The sequence below is a fragment of the Thamnophis elegans genome, chromosome 6 (genome assembly GCF_009769535.1).
Source record: "Thamnophis elegans isolate rThaEle1 chromosome 6, rThaEle1.pri, whole genome shotgun sequence".
NCBI classification, from domain to species: Eukaryota; Metazoa; Chordata; class Lepidosauria; order Squamata; family Colubridae; genus Thamnophis; species Thamnophis elegans.
In genome coordinates, this window is record NC_045546.1 from 49,884,944 (window position 1) to 49,900,067 (window position 15,124).

The window sequence follows — 15,124 nt, forward strand, 5'->3', positions numbered from 1 at the left end:
CGCAAAGAGTTGTTTCAACTTCTCAAAAGCAGCTTGACACTCCATGGTCCAATCCAACGGCTTGCTAGGGTTAGGTTTAGGCCCACCTTTGGACTTCAACAAATTAGTGATGGGAAGCGCAATTTTGGCAAAAGAAGGGATGAACTGACGATAGAAATTGGCAAAACCCAAAAATTTCTGTAATTGCCTACGTGTACGGGCGCCTCCCACTCAGTGACCACCTTTACCTTACCGAGGTCCATTTCAATACCAGCGGGGGATATACGATACCCAAGGTAGTCAATCTTCTCCTGGTGAAATTCACACTTGGACAACTTGGCATAAAGTTCAGCGGCCCGGAGCTTCTTCAGGACAGTGCGGACCAACGTGACAGGTTCGTCATATGTTTGAGTGCAAATAAGGATATCATCTAAATATACGATAACGCCCTTGTAAAGGTGGTCATGCAAAAATTCATTAATTAATTGCATGAAAACTGCAGGCGCCCCCTGCAGGCCAAAGGGCATCACCCAGAACTGGAAACAACCAAGGAGGCAGTTGAAAGCCGTCTTCCACTCATCCCCCTCCTTTATGCGGACCCTATAGTATGCTTCCCTGAGGTCCAATTTAGTAAAAATACGGCCCTTTCCCAGTTGGGCCAGCATGTCCTTCATCAGTGATAATGGGTATAGGTTCTGAGCTGAGATGCAGTTCAAGTTTTTGAAATTAACACATAATCTCAGGGAGCCATCTTTCTTCTCTCTGAACAACACGGGTGCTGCTACCTTGGGTCGTGCTGGCTCAATGAAACCCCTTTTCAAGTTTTTATCAATGAATTTCCTCATTTCCTCCATTTCCCTAGGAGACATTGAATATATTTGGGGCTTTGGAAGCTTTACTCCCAGCAAAATATCGATGGAGCAATCAGTAGGTCTGTGGGGTGGAAGTTTATCTGAAGATTTTTCACTAAAAAACCCCTTCAGGTCCCAATACTCTTTTGGAATCTTTTCTTCCCCCTCAATTTTCTCCTGGCCCCTGGCAGCCAATGCGGGGCTGGAGCCAGCAGGCTCTGGGGCGTCAGCCTCCCCATCTGGGGCTGTGCTGGTCCGAATAGGTAGCCACCCCTCCCTCCAATTAATGCGAGAGTCCCAAAATAAGGGGTCTGTCCATTCCAGGAGCCACAATAAAAGAGATCAATTTCTACTTGGGTGCCCATTTTCATCTCTAGAGGTTCAGTGTAGAAATGGGCTGGGCCACCCCCTGAAATGGATCCATCAATTTGGCAAAAAACAATAGGGGTTTTCAAAGTCCTTAATTTCAAGCCCAGTTTTTCAACCATTGCAGGGTTAATCATACATCTAGTACAGCCTGAATCAAGGAGGGCGGGAAGCTGTTCTGTCTCCCCATCGGGTGGCACCCTTAACTCTATTGGGATCAACATGGGGCCTTTATTCGAACTCACCCAACGAGGCGAGGCGTCATCATCTGAGTCATCAGAGGAGCTGGTGGTGACGTCCGCTTCTTCTTCCGCCTCCTGCCAGAAACGCTGGGGGATGTTTCTCAATCAGCGGATCATCAAATGTCCTTTTTAATGCAGTCATAAAGGCATCAAAATTCCTCAGGAGGGGGGAGTTACATTGGTGTAAGCTGACCATCCAATCGGCCGCTTTTCCTTTCAAAGAAAGTAAAACCATTCGCACCTTCATTTCATCTGTTTCTAAATCGGGCCCATAAATTTCCATATAGTTCCAAATCTGTATAACAAAGAGACCCAGGTCCCTGGGATTTCCGTTATATTTTATTGGCAAGGGAGGGACTTTTGCCATTCTGCGTCTTCTGGGGGGGGGGGCTACTCTGGCAGCTGCTCTGGCTGGGTGGGGAAGCTGTTTCTGGGTTTGTTTGCTCCCATCCCCCCTCGGCCTCTTCACCCTCCCTAAATTTTGGCATAGAGTACCTTTTTTCAAACTCTTCCATTTGTTCTCTTTCCCGGGACCTCCCCTCGGTCATGGCTTCTTCCCAGTCGGCTGGTTTTTTCTTTTGTTTTCTCCTGGTAACTCCAGCATCCAAACTCTCACTATCCTCCTTTTGCCCCACACCTAAAGTCCATCGAGGGCGAAACACAGGCTCCTCTATTCCTAGGCCAGCCAGCCTTCCAGGTAAAGATGGGTCTGCAGTTTCCCTTTCAGTCTCCTCTTCATCGCTCGCTCGCAATGACATTTTCCTCGTTCCTTCTTGTGAGTACACCCCCCCACGGTAGGTTGAAAACTCCTGGTGGGGTGTGAGTGAGTCTTTGCTTACTGTTAGCACCTCTTCATTGAGTAATTAGGAAAGAAGACCACGAGACTCCATTGGTAGAAATCAAGTGTACTTTTACTAATTATAAATGATTAGAAGCGTAACAAAGCGAAGACTGATTATTTAGGCGCGAAAGTGATTGATATATAAAATAACCCATTCCCCACCCCTTGGCATCCCAGTTACAGTCCAATCATAATTCTCCTAAGTGTCAGGTGTGAGATAACTTCGAAAGGCATCACCAAGATGGAATGTCAGTGCCGTTAACCTTGGTGGGAACCTCCTCCGCATGCGTAGTCCGACAGGCAGCAGAACTCCAGAATCTTCCTCCAGCACAATTAGTAACCCCTCCCAAATACCATGCCCCCCCTCCCCGTTTCAATGGCAGCCGAAGCAGCAGCAAAGCAGAGGCTGACACAAAGTTTAAAAAAAGGCAGTCAGTGGATAGAAATCATGTTTATGTGCGAGAAAAGTTAAATAAGAGACAAATGCATGCTAACTCTTGACAAACCCTCACTAAAGGACAAAAGATCATCACATGGAATTTAGTTGTTCACTGGTTTCAAGTTCTTAAACCTATCTGTTACTTTGTAGTTATTTATATATCTATATAGTTCAGTGTTTCTCAACCTTGGCAACTTGAAGATGTCGGACTTCAACTCCCAGAATTCCCCAGCCAGCATTCGCATGATATATTTGATGCTGCTTATTAATGAAGTAAAGATGTTACATACTATTCACAACATAGGTTTGTTTTTAATCATTTTCCCAGGATAGGAGAGGGAAAATGAGCCACTAATCTCCATTCCTGATAGAGTCACAGCATCAACATTGCAAAGATTTAACTGCAATTTCAGCTGGGGAGAGAAATCTCTGTGGGAATCACAGAAGGAGTGTAGTTCTTCAAACACGGGATAGTGTGTGCTTTAATGCAGTGGCAAACTCTGACTACTGTGTTTTGGAAAACTGCCTTGTCATTGAGATAAGAATGCTTTCTGGACTGGAAAATACCTTAGAAGAAAATGAATTTAGATTAGTCTGGGGTGAATTCCAAAGCAAATGTGCAGTAGAAAAATCTTAATTTTTTAATCTTTTCCCTATAAAATACTTGGTTATGGATTTTTAATACTGTATGAATATTCCATTTAATGCATTGATTTAATTTGTCTATTTCTTGCCATTAAGGCTTTATGAGCTTTCATCAGAGGCCCATTAACATTACTTACTTAACTATCTATAACTGGTGCATTCATCTGAAGCCCTGGGAAGGTCTTTGATGTTGTTTGGATAGTACATGAACTCTACTCACCAGATAGATTAACTCCCTGAGGAAAATCTAATGACTCCATGTGAAGCACAGCTGAAAGAGTTTTTAATGAGTGCAAAAGGAAAGTGAGCACGGACCAGCTGTTCATTTCACTTCTACTAATCTTAGCTGCCAAATCAGTCTTAAGGGAACTCTTACTGTTGACTCTCTTTAAAGTATCTTTGAGGTTTTTCCAACTGTACTTGGAGCCTTCCGTTAGTTCAAAAATGCAGCCAGTGCAAAGGACACACAAGGCCATCCTTCTTTTATAATGAAGCTCTTTTCCGTGGGGAAATTATTTATGCAGGACATTTGTATTCTGCTTACTCAAACCAATATGGTGAATCAGTGACGTGCAGTCAGGGGAGGCAGAGGAGGCAGAGCTTCACCACTGCCATCATGAAAAGAAAAAAATGTAAAAGGAAAAAGGCAAGAGCTGAGGTCAGGCTGAGCTAGTTGCTGCCAGAGTCACCGTGGATGACTCTGCTTAGTGCTTAATTGTTTAAAAAAGCCTCTAAAAAGCGCCCTCTACAGGAGGAGGCAGAGAACGACATGACTCATCTAGTCTGACTTTAGGCGTTTTGTGACCACTCAAACACATCATTCTCCTACCTCCTCCTGTAGAGGGTGCTCTTTAGAGGCTTTTTTAAACAGTTAAGCAGAGTCATTCATGGTGACTCTGGCAGCAACTAGCTCAGCCTAACTTCAGCTCTTGCCTTTTTCCTTTTACATTTTTTTTTCTTTTTATGATGACAGGCAAGAGCAGAGTTGAAATCCTCTCTGAAACAGCTGGAAAAGGTAACGTGTGGGTGAGAGGGAGGGGGAGGAATTCAAACTTCATCCTCCTGGTGCGGGGCTTTGGGCAAAGGCTGGAGGGAAGTGCTCTCCCTCCCCAAGTGTAGTTTGATTGCAGACAGAGCCACATTGTCTTTTCAAACCTGTAATCAGTGAAGCTGGGCTGGATCCTTCCGGGGCTGGGGGAAAGTGTGTGTGCTCCAGTATGGCTCTTTGACTGGCTTCCTGCCTCCTCCTGTGGTCTCCCTGACTCCCTCCAATCCAACTTTGTGTGTGTGTGTGTGTGTGTGTGCTTGTTTGAGAGAGAATTTGTTTGAGTGAGAAAGGGAAGGGGGTAGGAGAGATAGTCCAATCCAACTTCTGTGTGTGTGTGTGTGTGTGTTTGAGAGGGGGAGGGAGGGAGAGAGGGAGGAAGGAGGGGAAGGGAGAAGAAAAAGAAAAGGAAAGAAGGAAACTTATTTTGCAAAGGAGAAAAACAAATGCTGTTGCTTTAAATTGGAACTGAGCATGCCTGGCTGTGGAATTCTGGGAGTTGAAGTCCACAAGTCTAAAAAAAATTGTGTCAGTGCTTCACCAGCCATAAACCTCACTGCAGGTCACTGTAGTGAATCCAAAAATAGAACATCAAAAGATACTTATACAAAGTCAAATAAAAGAGCAAAACATACAACTAAATAGATATCCAAAGAGGCAAAGAAAAGTGAAATAAACTCCTGGAAAATGATGTATATCATCAGAAAGCTTGCATATTTTGTGCTACTAGCTGAGTTTCTAAAGGGTGCCATGGGTAATCATTTAAGTACCAAGAACTCAAATCACAAGCTACCATTGTTTAGAATGGTTAAGATACATGATGTTGTTGGGTTTCAATAAGCACTTAACTTAAAATGAAAGTAAAAGTCAATTTAAAGTTTAATCTAGCAGAGGTGTTAGGTTAATTTGCAGCACTTCTGAAACACAAATAATAGTAAATTAACTAGCCTGCAGCATTCCCCTTTCCCCCTTAAAGTAAGTAAATGAAATTGACCTTGTTCAGATTCAAAATATAAGGCAGGGAAACTTTTGACCCTCTGGTGCTTTTCTCTTCTAATCTGGTCTGGCGCTCTCTCCCAGAAGTTCACAAAAAAAAGTTTTGAGTAAAGTGATAAACATGACTATTATAGCTACAAATGCAACATGTGACCTGTACATTTCCAGAGTCTTGGCAAGGCAAAGCAGTTCTACTTTATCTGGAAGCTGTGTTCGGTTTGATTAAATACACAGTCTTGCTATGCAGTGGAACAATCTACAGTTTGTTTGTCCAATTTGAACAAGTGTGCAAGCAGATGTTATTTTTAAAAAAGTATGGTTCTCTACTTGGTGATTCGATGTATCTTTATTGCTCTTGGCCACTCTTATCTGAGGTATGCTATAAAAGATTTTCTTTTGTTAAACAATGAAGCAAGTGACCAAATAAAATAACAATTAACTAGCCACAGAGACTAATATTTTTATAGGCCTTTATTCCTAAAAAAGATTAAATGAAGTTCTTGGAAATGAAGCTCAAAGGTCTCATAAGCATTGAAATCTCACCAAAATATATTCAAAATAGATGGAGAAATTGAGGAAATGGGATGGTTTATTAAGGTCTAATTTGATCCTTAGGCTATAAACCTGTGGCTGGGTTGCATCCAGCAGAAAGTAAAGCTCATATGATTAAACAATTCTCTATTTTAAAAAAATCTTGCCAAAGAATACCCAGAAATGCCAGGATAAAAGCTAAGCTAGAGCCTTATTTTTCCATTCGAGTCAAGTTTTAAATTTGGAGATGAAACTGCATCTGAAATTTAAAAAGATAAAGACAAATGCAGCTTTGTTATCTCAGCAAATACTGTTGCTTTTAGGGTTGAATTTGTCCTCTCAAGGGAGGCCAACATTTACATGAGCCACAGGAAGGCTACAGGATGTCATGTGACCTGATCCACTAGGTCAAAGTCAAGGTCTAAAAATCAAGGAAAGCTATAACAATAACCCTAACCCTTTATTCCAAATAAATTGAAAATAAGGAATCGCTTCCAACTTTCTTTGGTACGGTTAAAATATAGAATTCATTAATGTTTTGATCCAAAACCCAACAAACATTTGTTGTGCCTTTATGTGTTCTGGATAATTTCACTGGCATCAAGTATCAATCATTTTATTAAAAATATCTTTAAAATCATAACACAATATAAATTTCAACCCTTTTAACCACATATTTCCCATTGATCCCTATGTATACTATAACCAAAATTCTTATCCCACTTTATTATATGTATTTTAAAGTGTTCCTCCCATGTTTCAAGATATTATGAAAAATTTCATGCAGTTCTGCTCTTCTTTTCCACTTTAAAAAAAATCACAGAATTCCAGGAATGTCTTTTGCCCTTAGAAGGAATTTTTCAATTCCCAAATCAATATACTGTATCAGTTATTTCTAACACAATATTTAAGATAATTAAGATAATACAACCAATGATAAAATCTAGAGATTTACAAAGGTACATCTGGAATCTTTCACATTCTGCTCCAGTTTCATGGAGAAGATAATAGTTTCAGTAGCATGAGTATCCATAAAACTGAGTACTAACTGCAATCACAAAAATCTTTGCTTAGAAAAGGGGTTACAATTCCATAGGACAATGATGCACATATTTAAGATATATATTTTTTTAAATTAAAGTTTGGTCACAATTTGTTGGAGTATAGCATCAACTCTTTATGTGTTTGACTACCGCGAAATTTGTCTGATCAGCGGGCCAATGGGTTCAACACTCATATGCACATATAGCAATAGCACTTAGACTTATGTATTGCTTCATAGTGCTTTACAGCACTCTCTAAGTGGTTTATAGAGTCATTACATTGCCCCCCAAAATCTGCGTCCTCATTTTACTGACCTCGGAAGGATGGAAGGATGAGTCAACCTTGAGCCGGTGAGGATGGAACTGCTTAGCCTGCAATACTGCATCCTTACCAATGTGCCACTATGGCTCTATGCAGCACTTCTTAAACACAACCATGTTTGCATGTTCTGTTCTCCCTCTATCAACTTCTGCTCTGCCAGCAATCCCTCTAGTTTTCTTATTTCTTAGCAGTGGGTAATCAGAAATGCAGACCTTGCCATTTAACTGCTAGGATGATTAATTGGTTGTCAGGGACTTGAATGATCATTTTTCCCCATTAATGGGAACAGGAAATGAGAAATCAATTTCTAAAAGAAGTCCCACACCTTCATGGATTGCACATTTTTGTAACCAAGGTGAACTCCATGAGGTTCCGCACCATGCCTTAAAACCATGGAGGGGAAAAAGGTGGATATTTTCTTTATTCCTCTTGCCAACTTCCTTGCAAAACTAAACAGATTTTCAAAAATTATATCTGGCATTTGTAAAAGCTTGCCCCTTATTATTGAAGGGAGATTATTTGTTCAAGATTTGAATGTTTATGACATTATTTATTGGTCCCTAGAAAAGAACTCATCGGTGTATAAATAACTGTCACCAAATTAAAACTTTGCCAGTCTAGTGTACAAACCATGCATGCTACCTTCCATAGTAGCTGCTGATATTTTTCAAAAATCACACATTTCTTGCTAAAGTTTTGTGAGGTGAAGTTGGCCTAAGGGAGAGGTCTTTTTCCAAAAATTGAGAATTGTTGGCAGAAGTGATATACATTGGCACAACGCTAGCAAGAAATATGTTTTCTTAACAGCTGCAAGATATGAAAGTCTATGTGCACTTAAAATCTTCCTAATGAAGATCTTCCTAGTGGAAGACTCCGCTTGAATTCCATTAGTGATGAGCAAAATAAAGGGTTAGGAATACAAAGAACAACCCAAAGTTCTCACTGCATCTATTGCGTCTATAAATGAGCAAAAGTTTTGTTTTTCATCCTTTTAATCATTCCATTATATTGAACAGTTTATAATAATGAAGATGAAACTGAAATCTATAAATATGAGTCCATTTCTCAGTGTAGATTTTTTGTTACTGTTTTCTCAAAATTATTCCTTTACATTTTGAGTTATAGAGATATAGTGGAATAAATGGAGTCACAGTGCTGCAGTTGATAGAATGCAGTATTGCAGGCTAAAACTTTTGACTGCCAGCAGTTCGATCCTGACTGGCTCCAGGTTGACTCACCCGTCTATCCTTCCAGTAAAATGGTCAGTAAAATGAAGACCCAGATTGTTAGGGGCAGTATGCTGACTCTGTAAACTGCTTAGAGAGGGTTGTACACCACTATAAAGTGGTATATAAGTCTTAGTGTTATTACTATTGCTAAATTCAATTTAAATTTTATCATTTAGTAAAGTGGAAAATATAGATAAACTAGATGATATCAGTTTGTCTTCAAGCAAGAAAATGATTGAAAAATGTATTAGGCAGAATGAAAATGCAGTTAATTTACATAAAGTGATAATTTGTTTTTCATCACAATAGTGTATTAAACGGACACCACTAACATACTACAGGTGCAGACCATATAAAGGTCTAAGTATGATAAAGTCAAATGCAGAAGTTCTCCATTTATGGATCTTAATTAATATATATATATATATATATATATATATATATATATATATATATATATATATATATATATATATATATATATATATATAGCGAACTCTCATTAGCAGCGGGGATGGTTAAATGTTACATCGGAAGATTGATGGGGTATTTTAGAATGCAATCAGCGCAGTAACAACTAAACAGGCAGGCATGCCAAGTGGCACAGGACAGGCAAGAATTTACCAGGGGCTTTTTAATTAGGGGTGGAGGGAGATGGACCTCAATTCAGGACTGCGTGAGGGAGTCCTGTTTTTTCAAGCAAGAATTCTCAAAGAGCAGTTGCTGCCCCGAACGAAAAGCAGCTTTTAACCACAAGCGCGATGCCACAAATGTCAATATTTCCATCCAAGCCGCCACCGCAATCCTTGCACGCTGGCAAGAAAGCAGAAGCGAGAAGAAAAAAATAAATAAATAACCACCCTCCCAAGCAGCCGGAGCTTGCAAAGGGCGACGTTGCAATGAGGGTGGTACTCCTGACCCTCTAAAACTCTCGGGAAACTCCTTCGCAGCCACGGGGGGCGACCCCATCACAGGAGCAGCCCCACTGGCGGGAGAACGACGGGACGGCTGCAAAAAGGTACAAGGGGGAGATTGACAGCAAGGGTCCATCCCGCCGCTCGCCTTAAAGCTCTCGCCTAGCCGAGCTCTGGGGTTGCAGCCGCTGCTCGCCATTCCCTCAACTCAGAGTACAGAGCGTGCGCAAAACCCTGCCATGCGGGACTCCCAGCAAACGCTTGCTCCGTCTTACCAGATTTTGGGGGGTATCTGTAGAGGGAATTGGACGGGACATCCACCTCTTCCACTCCGGCATTCTGCCAGCTGGTGAGCGCTCCCATGCTTCAGGCACGGCAGCAGAGGGTATCCGGGGTTGCAGAGGGGGGGGCAGAGAGGAGGGGGGTGCGTCAGCTTCCCAGTTCGCGGCAGACCTTTTCTAGCCAGCACAAAGGACTTCCCCGCACTTGCTTTGCTGAGCGGGGGCTTTAGTAGAAAGGAAAGCAACTTCAGAGCTGGTGTCGGGCCAGCAAAGGTTTCCCACTGCCGGCATGACTTTGAAGTGCAGCTTGCCTTCCATGCGGGCCGACGTGGAAGGCAAGCAGCAAGCTATCCCTTCAAAGTCATGCCGGCACTTTAGCGTGCCCCTCGGCCGCCATTCAGCGAAATGTTTCGCTGAATGGCGGCCAAGTTCTACAGTGCCGGCATGACTTTGAAGGGCTGGATTGCCTTCCGCGCGGGCCGACGTGGAAGTCAAGTGGCAAACCAGCCCTTCAAAGTCATGCTGGCACTTTAGCGTGCTGGCAGGCAGGGCTGGAGCGAGCGAGCGTGCTCCGTCCTGGTGTGTGCATGAGCGGAGCACTTTTCCAGCGCTCCTGTGCCTGGAGAGCTCCGTCTGCATATGAGCCCGGGATCCGCCGCTTGCGCTCCCTTGCTCCGCCCCGCCACCCGCCTTCCCTATCTAGGGGCTCCTCCCGCAGAAGTAGCAGAGTCGCGTCGAGCGCCGCTCTGCCTTCCTCCACGCTCTTCCCGCCCAAATGCCCAAATCCTCCCAGCCCGCCCGGCCCAGGCCGAGTCAGCTGCAGTGCATCAGGTGGCAATCCCACCACCATCCGCCCACTCACTCGCCCCACCAGTCACTTACTCTGAGTTCGGAGAAGAAGCAGCGGCCCCAGGTGGCTCTTTTCGTGGAGGCTTTCCCACGGCTTGTCCGGAAGTGGGGCTGGAAAGGCAAGCTCGCTCCCCTGCCCATCCACCTGCTCACTCACTACGCTACCCCGCCCATGCGAGCGGCAGCGGATGGGCGGGGGAGCAAGTCGAAGAAGGCGCCAAAATTAAGCGGGATTTTTTGGGAATGGCCCGGGACGCGTGAAAAATTATGAAAAGTCGTGCCTGTCCCACCAAATGCGGGACGTCTGATCACCCTAATTATACTGTCTCCAAGAAAGTAGCTGAAAAGTTTTGGACATGTATTTACTACATTTTTATCCTATGTTTACTTCAAGGAGTTTGAGTTTAGACATATTTTTCCCTCTTTTCAACTTGCCTAATATTTGCAACCTAAAGTAGGTTAGGTTGGACTGATTTATACTCACTGGCTTCATGACAGACTTAGAGTTTGAATCCTGGTCTCCATGGAAGATGAATTTGAGGAGGGTGAGTCATAATATGCTAACTGGAAAGAAAATGGAGAGGGTGAAGAGAAAATTTCCTTCCTGATTTTCCTTCTGTTGTATGAGCCTACCAGGTTTTTGGATGGAATTGTTCTACCCTTAGATTATTGTAAGATTGGTGGTTACTGATACAAACAGATACAAAACTCGACTACAACTGTATACAGTTTTTGTCTAATAGAATTGTTACTACAGTATTGGGCAAATTGAAAGCTATTTATGATTCACTCTGTCATTCCTTCATTTTTTCATCCCTGGGATGCCATGTCAGAGCAGCAAGCATGTCAGGGAAATGTTCATAAAACTTGGGAAATAATAGAAAAGGATTCCTCAATTGGATTCTTTCCACGTAACATACACTTTGCATATAAAATCTGCAAAGTATGTGACACTTTCATCTGTATTTCGGGTTTTTCAATTTTTTTTAAACAAACATGAATATGTCAAGTCTTTAACAGCTTCCTTCAGGTACTTAAATTTTATTACATATTCCTGTTTAGAATCCGTTCATTAAAAATATGATGGCTAAGTTCACTTGGTCATGAAAAATGTCCATGTCACACATTAAGCTCTGCAAAGTACTTGAGTGTTGTTCCACATTCAAGTAAATATATATTTAAATGACATACATGTTTGCATATTAATGTTTATTATGTAATGTTCACAGCTTTTATTTTTGAATAATTGACTTGTAAGGCAACATTGAAAAACACGAGTTTATACTTGGCAAATAAATACTTTGAAGTGTTTTGGATTGAATTTTAAAGAGGATAAATAGGAATGTTTAAAATAATTCACAGAAGTAAGAAGTAAACTTTTCTTTTAATTTCCCAAGATTGAGGAATTTTCTACCTTTATGTGAGGTCTGCTTCATAATACAATGTGAAGTATAATATCACAATTCAGATTGTATTATAATGTAATCATAATAGAATAATAATAAAATAAGTTCATGAACTTATATGAACAATATAAATTCTTGAACATATTATTATTAATATATTATATTTATTTATATTTATTAATATATTATTATATTATATTATTAACTATAATATATATATAACAGTAATAATACATGAACCCTGGTAATGGGTCTTAATATTGCAATTAAGAGTATTCTTAATAATACAATTAGAGCATTCATCTTATACACAATATAATTATATGCTATACTGCCTTTCAAATTAAGGTTGACCAGTGTCATTTTTTTCCTGAACCAAGCTTCATAAAAATACACTTGGAAATCTTTGCATGATTTCAAAACTTTTAGTTAAAATAATTACAATAAAAAATTATATATTTCTATTGAGAAAACAATGTTGCAAAAATAACATTTTAATAAAGTAGCTTTCCAAATAACTTTTTTTTAAGTCTGTTCTGATGGCAATCAAAAAAAACAAAATAAGCTCCAAATACTAACAGGATAATTGTATTTCATGGAAAGAGTCTAGATATTTCCCAGATGGCACATGGCTTGTTTAACTGGAAATAACTACTGGCTGTTCATCCAGGTGTGGCAAAATTTAGTTCCAAATTTCCATCAGTGGGTATAACCCTTTATTTGTTTTTTTTTTAAAGAAAGAAACTATTGAGGGAAGATAAATGTTCCCAAACTGAAACTGTATGAAGGAGAAGAAAGAGGCATCAGGTCATTGTTTTTAATAATGCCACATGTTAAATCTGAAAATATAAGGTTGCCAAAATAAAGGTACTTGAAAAAGACAATGTGAATATTTCATCTGAATATGTTATTGTAGTTGCACAATAGGCAAAATAAATTGTAATGGTTACAAAAATATTTGTGATGAGAGGGTCAGCAAAGGAGAAGCAACCAAAGAAACCATCAGACCATGACAGTTGCTTAACTGCTGGGATGATTAACTGTGGTATGAGGAATTCAGTTGCATATTAAAAAGGTTTTGTGACAGTTCTACTTATGTGTCATCACAATTAAATCAAAATTAATACTTTATGCCTTCTAATAAAACTGTTTTCTTTGCTCTTAAAATAACAAGTTAAAAAACCCAGTTTCTGATGACAAAGTCCTTTCATTTTATACAAGCTGTTTGCAATATTTGATGTATTCTATCTTGCTGACTCACTGCTTGCTTCTGATGAAATAAGGGATCACATTTGTAGACAAAGGTCATTGTTTTTTGCTGCATAACCTTCGCTAATTTATAATACAGCGTTGCACTTTGGTCCTATCCTTTCTTATCATGGCTGAAGAAGATAGTCATATGCAGATGATTTTATTGGAATCAATATTTCAAAGTATAATTGGCAGGCTTACTGAGTTTATGAAAATAGTATGCTTCTAACACAGTATGTTAAGTCAATATGAAGCACTCAAATTATGCCTTATGATAATAAGCAAACATAGGCAATTAGTTCTGATTCTTAGACATCTGTTAGTGTCCAATTAGCATTTCATAATTAAACAATTGCAGTAGTTTGAAGAATTCAGTAAAGTAAATGAACTTTAGATGTTCATCAGTATATCCGGGTATCTAGAGTACCTCTCTCCTTTTTTTCCCTTGAACTAAAGGAAAATTGCTATAGGTTTAAAATTACATCAGGACTGTATATTGCCCTGTTTTAATAGTCTTATGACACTTTTATCACCTGCATGGAATATGAATCAGTAGGCAAGGTTCACTATGCAACATAATAAGCACAAAGTCAGCCTTCTTTATAAATAAAATTATGAACAAATATTGCCACAGGTAAGGTTTTGATAAAGTTTCTTCAAGCTTTTTCTATACTCCATGGGAGGCACTTATCCTCTGACCAGAAAATTTCTATATTTAGTGGCAACCTGCAATTCAATTACTTTCTAGTGCAGAACATGTTAACTCAATCTCACAAAATATAATACTTCCATTATCTATGTACTATAATCAACCAGAAATTTCATACATGTTTCCTAATTTGTTGGACTGGAAAACTAGGATATACTGTATATTTAGGCTGGTTGAAAGCCATCATTCATGCCTAGAAATACAGAAATGCAACTCTTCAGTTAACTATTCTAGACTTGCTTTCAGTAAGATAAATGGGTAGATGCATGGATAGTTGTTGAGCAGCTTGTATTTCAGACAAGCATAGCGCAAATAGATTGTGTGGTGCAGTGGCCTAGAGGTGGAGCTCTCGCCTCACAATCAGGAGGCTCTGAGTTCGATCCTAGATAGAGGCAGATATTTCTCTCTCTACGCACAATGAGAATATACCTGCTGAACAAATTTCCACATGGGTGTCAGGAAGGGCATCTGGTCAATAAACACTCTGCTAGCTCCATTCAGTTGCCCAGACTCCACCCTGCAAGGGATTATGGGATTGTTAAAAGGAGATGTTGATGATAGTGCAAGTAGATCCTGTCCTGAAGAGCATCTACTTTCCACTATTGCCAATTAATTTGGAAATATTGAAATTGTCCTCCTCCAAGATGATTGACTCATGGAATCTGTAGTTTGGGAACTCTGGGAAAAGAAGAAAGGGTATAACCATACATAGACTTGAAAGCATATTATGGTTCCAGCTCTGTAGAATAAAATTCAGATTTGTTTCTATGTAGATTCAATTCAATTATGTCAGTTCTCAAAATATTTAATTTGTGGGATTCAGGCAGGGGTGAAATGTTACCAGTTTGAGCCGTTTCATCTGAACTGGTAGTAAAAAATGCTAAAGAAAGAAAGAGAGGAAGGGAAGGAAGGAGGGAGAGAAAGAGGGAGGGAAAAAAGAGAGGGAGGACGGACCACAAACCTGGCACTAGACACACCTTCAGAGGTTACCTTGAAAGAGCACAACAATCCAGGGCTGGAAGGGACCTGGAGGTCATGTAGTCCAACCCCCTGCTCCAACAGGGCATTTTTAAAGTGAGTTTCTGTCTTTTGACACCCCCGGTCACATGACTACATTGCCATGCCCATCCACTCACATGACCACCACCAAGCCACACCCACAGAACCAGTAGGAAAAAAAATAGA

At 40.4% G+C, this 15,124-nt stretch overlaps 1 long non-coding RNA gene across 1 annotated transcript in view; it reads left to right on the forward strand.

Moving 5' to 3' along the window:
- LOC116510673 overlaps positions 1-15,124 on the forward strand; it is a 172,344-nt gene that overhangs the window by 107,378 nt on the left and 49,842 nt on the right. The window lies entirely within an intron of this gene.